Source organism: Malaya genurostris, chromosome 2 (genome assembly GCF_030247185.1).
Source record: "Malaya genurostris strain Urasoe2022 chromosome 2, Malgen_1.1, whole genome shotgun sequence".
Lineage (NCBI taxonomy): Eukaryota > Metazoa > Arthropoda > Insecta > Diptera > Culicidae > Malaya > Malaya genurostris.
The window spans coordinates 27478967-27486493 of record NC_080571.1 but is presented as its reverse complement, the minus strand read 5'-3'; the positions used below and the strand labels follow the sequence as shown (position 1 = coordinate 27486493).

Here is a 7527-nt window from a genome sequence, read left to right as displayed (position 1 = left end):
CTCAGTTGGATAAACCTATACTGAAGGCGTTCGAGCAAAAGAAGGAGGTTTTGAGCACTTCGAAGTCAAATGAGCTTCGGGCTAGAGAACGTTTGAATTTTCGAACCTATAAGAAGCAGAAACAACCAAAACGAAGTCCGAAACAAGAAGCATTGATCAGGCCGAAGGTTCAAAAGCTGTACAATACGATTCTTGCTGGAAATTTGAACTGCATAATCATGGACGACGAAACATACGTGAAATTTGATTACAAATCTTTGCCAGGACCACAATATTGTGCGGTGCGAGAAGGGCAAGTGTTAAACCAGTCCGAGACATCGATTGAAGTCGAAAAATTTGGTAAGAAAGCTATGGTCTGGCAAGCAATTTGTAGCTGCGGTAAGATTTCGAATTTGAGGAATGGCCCAAAGCATTGACGAAGGCACATCTTAGGAAACATGTCTCGGCAGTCGAAACCATTCAACAGTTCGAAAAAGATTGGAAAAAAGTGTCAAAACTTGTCGCCACGGAATTTAATGAGGAACGTTCGCAAAAAGGTGCGCCAGCTAGTCTACAATGGCTAAGTAGCAAATGTTGAGAATAATATTCTGTTGTTGTAGTCTAATATTATCAGTATATCGAACAAAATTTGAATATCTAACACTTGTGAATTATTTACAGCGAAATCAAAGTGCTTCCATACTTTCTGGGACAGTCTTTATCTCAATTATATTTCTTCTCTGGTATGGGAGCGGGTCATTTCGCTGAAAGGGACATTTCGAATACATCATATTATTATTTTTTTTGTATTATTATGCCTCCTGTACAACTGATGTGGCGCTGCCACATAATCGAAGCCAATATGGCTCGGCGGCATTAACTCCGCCGAGGCGACGCCGGCTGAGTTAGCTGCCGACCCGCCGTCGGTAGCAGCTGCCTCTTGCATAAAAACCTCGAACCGCCCGATCTACTCAAAGCTAGGCTTCTTTCCTTTAGTAAGAAACACGAATCAAATCGATGTGGCGAAGCCGCATTACATGTTTTTCCACTTAGCGAACATACATTTGCTAGGTAGATTTGGGTCCCGGCTCATTGTTCCATTCCAGGCAATGAAAGAGCCGATATTTTAGCCAAACGTGGTGCTATTGAGGGTGAAATTAATGAGAGACCAATTGCTTTCAACGAATTCTATAGCGCGTCTCACCAAAGAACTTGTCAGCTCGCCAGCTTCTTGGGATAAAGATGATCTGGGTCGGTGGATGCACTCAATTATTTCTAAAATATCGACAAAGGCATGGTTCAGGGGACTGGATGTGAGTAGAGATTTCATTCGTGTGATGTCCAGACTCATGTTCAATCACTACACGTTAGATGCACATCTCCGTCGAATTGGACTTCCCGAGACTAATCATTGTGCTCGCGATATTGATCATGTCGTTTGGACACGCGTGGAGTATCGTGATTTCAGATCTCAACTAATAAATTCCTTGCGTGCCCAAGGTAAACTAACCAATGTCCCAGTTCGAGACATTCTTGCTTGTCGTGACCTTCCTTACATGAAACTTCTTTGTCATTTCATTAAGTTCATTTTAGTTCCAATTTAAATTTTATTTTATGTTAGACCCCTTTCTCTTCCATGAGTTCAACCAATAGCCAGCCATCTTATATTGAATAAAAGTGATGAACTGATACAAACAAACCTGAAATAGTTCGAAGATCATGTACAAAATAAATGTATTTTATTTAATGTAATTTATAATAGCAAATCGCTTGATAAAAACAGTGTGAATACAAACATACTAATATGATATTCGAAATGTATTAGGTTTAAAGTACTGTGTATTGTGGATGTCACGGCGAAGAAAAACTTATGTATATTGCCTATGAAATAATCGTATTTATGGAAAAAAATTTGTTTGGTAGGTACACCTATACAATTGGCTTGATGCTTAGTAGCTAATAGTCAACAAAGTTTTCTTGCGAACGCCGTTCTGAGATTCATAAATCAATCTTTATTCAAGAAGTACAATTGTAGGTCATCAAAACGGGTGTTAACGCATTATCGTTCACTTGTGTTTATTTTAAATCAATTCCAATTATAATATTAAGACATTTGCAGGAATTGGCGAAATGATCCTTTCGGTGAAACGGCTTTCGGCGAAATGTCGTTCGGCGGAATGATTCTTTCCGAGAAATGACTTTCGGCGAAACGGCTTTCGGAGAAATGACCCTGATCATTCTGGTATAAATATCCAAACAAGCTACTATTTTATTAAAATTCTGATAAGGTTTTCTACCCGGATGTACATGAAAAAAAAGCCTCGACTTCCACTTCTATGGTCTTACGATTTCTGGCTAGATTTAGCCTCGAGCCATTACTCCAAAAAAACGGTACCAGGCTAATGAGCTTCACTACGTACCGAAGGACTTCAGTCCCCCGAGCGCATCGGAACTACGGCCAATTGAGAAGTATTGAGCCATTATGAAGCCGGCATTTCGAAGGGAAGTAAAATTCGGAAGAATATATGACGACAGAATGGATTTCACGCAAGCAAAAATTGGTTGGTTTAAACGTTGTACAAGACCTCATCTTTGATTTGTTACCCCGAATGCTTGGAGATGCATGGATCAGTTGAATGAGTGAATTTTGCAGAATATTTACTTGCGAAGCAAATTGAGTTCTGTACACTGTTTATTTCTTTACCAATATCAGATAACAATTAACCCCATTGATAAAGGTATTGGTATTAACTTAAGTATACGGAGAAACTTATGATTGGTCCATAAAAAGTAATCTTTGCTTTTATGTCTATTATTAGTTCATTAGGCACCATTTGTTGGTTGTCGGAAATACAACGGAATACTCCGAATTCCGTGAAAAAGTTTGTCAACTGACGGGATTCTTTGTCCAGTTCGATATGGTAGATCGCATTCGATAAATCGATTGTTGAATACCAGCGAGCCCTATCTAGTTCTGCGAGAATTTATCTAGTGTGGGCATGATGAAAAGTGTTCTGTAGATGTACTGATTAGGCCCCTCAGATCCAGGGCCGGTGAAACATGTTAAACCCAGGTGGGTAATTTTTCATACCGGGGAGAAAGACCCACTATTTTGAAGTATGTATTCCTCTATTCTAATGGAAATGATATTTATCCCTGAAAAGTGCAAAGTCGTTTTTTAAATAAAATATTGTTTCTATAAAACTTTTCATGAAACGTGTAAATTAGAAGTTTGAAGAATTTTCGGCACAAAGTTTTGAAACAAAATTTTGCATTTAAGGTTTAAGCTGGTTTCAAAATCACTTCTAATATTTGTTTTCAATATTGAGGCAGCAGTCTTTTGTGATCCGTTTTAACTTATTTGTGTCTGCGAATTTTCAAAACTATTTCTTTGAGAATTTTGGTTATACTGATCGTTTAGTTTGTTGAGGTTGTTGATGGAAAGTGCTGAATTCGTTCATCCAGTACTCCATGATCATCGAGGTCATCCTGCATATTCTCCAATACGATGAAACAATCGGAACTGACTCGGAGATCACGTTCAAAGAACATATGTCAAAATTTAACATCAATAGCACCACGAACACTGAATCTACCGACATATAGGTGACGAATTTATGAAAAATGATAAGTGTGTTCCCCACTAGGATCCATTCAAAATAAAGGTTTGTGATTCTGAACGTGTCCAAATGAAACAGTCAACCGGAAAAAATTAAGCAAGTTTGGATAATCGTGATATATGAAGTCCCTGGGTGGGGTTTCAATGCATAAGGCACTGGTTTTACAAACAAGCTGTCGTATGTTCGAGCCCCGACCTGGAAGGATTCGTAGTGTCAATAGAATCGTAGCACCAGCCATGCAATGGTTCTGTACACTCTGAATCGGCTGCGAAGTCTGGCGAAACAGAAGGTCAAATTCCACTACAGAAATGTAATACCAAGGCTTTGCTTTTGATGTTTGAAGGCAAAATCAAAATTTGTGACATTAGATGTGCTGAGGTGGTTAGCACATGAACTGGAAATTCCTTTACGATCTTGTACGACAATCTGGGCATAAAAAAGATCTTTTCCAAATGGGTGCCGTGTTCGCTCATAATCAACAAAAGTCTACAGCAATAGAATGGAACGCGTTGGTATTAAACAGTGGACGAAATATGGATCCACTATTTTTATCCGGGACTGGGAAAGCCATCTGAAAACGTAACAGGTAGCTGGAACAATCATGGCATCAGTTTTTAGGATGTTCAAGGTATAATTAACATCAACTATCTTGAACAGGAAAGTACCATCAAAAGTGATTATTACATTGAGATAGTGATGCGATTGAAGAGCGAAGCCGTTAAAAACGGCCTCATAAGAATAACAAAGAAATCACCGTTAACCAAGACAATGCATCGTGCCATAAGTCGATGAAAACAATAATGAAATTAAACGAACTGGGCAGCGATCTGTTTCCTCACCCGCGTTATTCACAATTACCTAGCCCCCAGCGATTGCTTGTCCTTTGCTGATCAGAAAAAGACACGCCAGGGCACAATATTTGGTTCGAATAAAACAGTCATCGCCGCAACTGAAGCCGATGTTTAGGCAATTGGCAAATCATTCCATAAGGATGGTATTGAAAAATTATTAAAGTGCTAGAACGATTGTATGTCATTGAAAATGATAATGTTGATGAATAAAAAATACTCCTGCACGCGAAATTATGTTTTTCTGGTTAGTTCCTTGACTTTTTGAACGATGTGTTAGCAACTTTTTCCTCTTTTCTGAACCACAAAGTGTACAAGTCTATTCGATACAGAATCTTGGTTTGAAAGAGTGATTTTCTTAAAAGCGAACTTATGTATACAAAACTGTCGTATTTATTGAAGAAAACCATGACAAAGATTTTCGTTACTAACTGGAATTTCGATCACCAATTATCTGAAATATGATTTTTTAGATATAGATTCATCTACTGCAATCAAAGTGTAGCAATATTTCTAGTGCATTTTATGTGATGATATGGAAAATCAATTAAAAATGATTGAGATATAGATGTTCAAAACCTGAGCACTGTTAGTACGGTTTTCAGTATTTTGAATTTGCACACCAGTATAAAAAATCAAAATGTAGTCCTACGTCGAAAGATTTCGAGTAATTTTATTTATGTGAAGATATAGAAGGTGAGACGTGACAAGGTTCATTTGATCATGTAGAAATCTTTTAGTAACTTAACTTTCACTTTCTACCAGAGGAGTTGACCATGAACATCTGCCGGAAAATTCCGATAAAGGTCTTCTACTATTTACTATTAAGTCCGGCAAAGGTACCAGAAGTGACTTTCTACTTGCTACTGCATTCTTTTTTTTGCCGGTTCGGAATGTAAAGAGTAAAAGACCTTTATCGGTATTTTCCGGTATATCAGAGACTCGAATGATTCGCATTGATGAGATGCTTAAGCTCGGCTCCTCTGCTGGAAGGGTTAAGTTAAGTTACTAAAAGATTTCTGCTTGCTCAAATGACCGTCTCACCTTTCTGCGGTATATCTTTACATCCTTACTCTACCTTGGGAACTAGCATTCTATAATTTTGAACATATTTATTATTCCGAATGCAATAATAATATTCCTAATTACAATTGTTTTTTGCTCGGAATTTCAAGTGGGTAATTACAAAGCTTTGGAATTTTCGGGTGGGTAGTGCTACCCACCGTACCCACCTCTTTCACCGGGCCTGCTCAGATCAATCACTAGTCTGAAATCTTCTCTACCTTTGGGAACAACTAGCACTGATGAGCAAAAGGATGCCATCCATGCCATCAGAAACGGGTTCGATGATATCTGCTGAAACTAACTGGTTTAATTTTAGTTGCACCAAAGGTTTTAATGAGAGTGGAATGTTCGTGAATACGTTTCGACAGGGGGCTTGATCTCTGTTGTAATTAATTCTGACTGGTGGAATATTAAACTTAGGAAACGGTGTATCTCTTCCAACAAACAACAAATCTATTGATGGGAACCGACTGTTCATTTCAGTCATATTAACTGAAACTGGAACCGTCAATCCAAGCATAAGTATACTATAGCGGGTTGATGTTGGTCTACTCAGTAACGATCGTCGTTCATCCACCACGTAAAATTTTTCCAGCAGCATCGGTCGATTTTCCGAGACATAGAGAAAAGCCTCGAAAGTAGCTATAACCTAAATCTCTTCCACTGAGGCATATGCTCTGAGGGACCTATCGGCACAGTTTTGTAGGTTGTATACAAACTGGTTATGATTTGCATTAGACATCGGTTTCCGAAATGACTGGTTAGTAAAAGTATTAACCTGGGCGCCTGAACCAATTAAAAACTCGAACTCCTTTCCGGCAATATTGGCTAGTAATCTGATTTCACAAATCAAAAGCTAATGAAAAGAAAAATATCATGATTGTGAACATCTAGTAGTTTTTCTTTTGCTCATAAACTCGATCCAGTATTTCGCACTGAATAGTTATTCAAGAAAATTTGTAGCTTCATCGAATCAATGAACAAATCCTATCAATTTTTCCTGCAATAATCTTTATACCAAACGAGATTAATCTCGTTTGAATCTCTAACTAATGATAATTACTGAAAAAATCACTCCATTCAATCCATTACCCGTTGAATCGGATATTTCTAAGCTTTCGAGTACTGTCATGGCGATCATATGGTGTCATAATTCGAAAAAAAAAACCGCACTAAACACTCAAACCTGTGAGTTATGTCAAATCGAAAGTTGCATCAGCCAGCCAGATTATAATTGCGTCGTTCTGCTGAACTGTGTGATAATGAGGATGGGTAAACCTTTGTCAGTTATCACAACGATCTCCCATATCAGCACCGACCGACCTGCGTCTGATAATTGTAACAAAAGTAGCAGCAACAACATCAACAGAAACAGCAGCTAATTGTCGTTCGCATAGTTGAAACTACGTGCGACTGCTATGCGATAATAAAGCCTACGGGGCAGCTGTTCTGCATACAATGGCATCACGATGACGGAGACGCGTTCTTCTAGCGAATGCTTTCTTTGCCGCATGCGACAAAGCTTCCCACCAAACAGACAAACAACAACAAAACCAAGAAAAAAAAAACACCCGTCATCTCAAGGTTCAAGGTGAGTGACATCCAGTGAGCCAGCAAACGAACAGGAAAAAAAAACGAAAAAAAACTTTCCTGCTCCAGGTGAGGCTCGAACTCACAACCCCGGCATTGCTCATAGGCACGTACCAGCAGCACCGAAGAATGGCACCAGTGGCATGTGTACTGTCTTATAAGTACCGTGCGCTAACCAATTGCGCCACTGGAGCGGCGACGGAAGCAACCGACTCGTGCACGGGCTGATAACGGGCATGGCACCTCCGGGCGGCTGGTGCGTGTTTGTGATGACTACGACGACGACGACGTCCATCACCAGACAATAGCCAGTTAAAAGCGTACGACGACCGAACGTTGATCAAATCGTCAACGCATGGAAGGCGACCGGGCAGGAGGAAACAATTAGTCGCTCATCAGAATTGGATCTCGTTTCGTTCGTTCGG

At 39.3% G+C, this 7527-nt stretch overlaps 1 non-coding gene across 1 annotated transcript; it reads right to left on the bottom strand.

Moving 5' to 3' along the window:
• Positions 1-7163: 7163 nt before the first annotated feature.
• Positions 7164-7296, bottom strand: Trnai-uau (transfer RNA isoleucine (anticodon UAU)). Its single transcript has 2 exons — positions 7259-7296; positions 7164-7199 (listed from the first exon to the last, which is right to left on the bottom strand). It is a non-coding gene; the product is annotated as a tRNA-Ile (tRNA).
• Between the last annotated feature and the right edge of the window lie 231 nt (positions 7297-7527).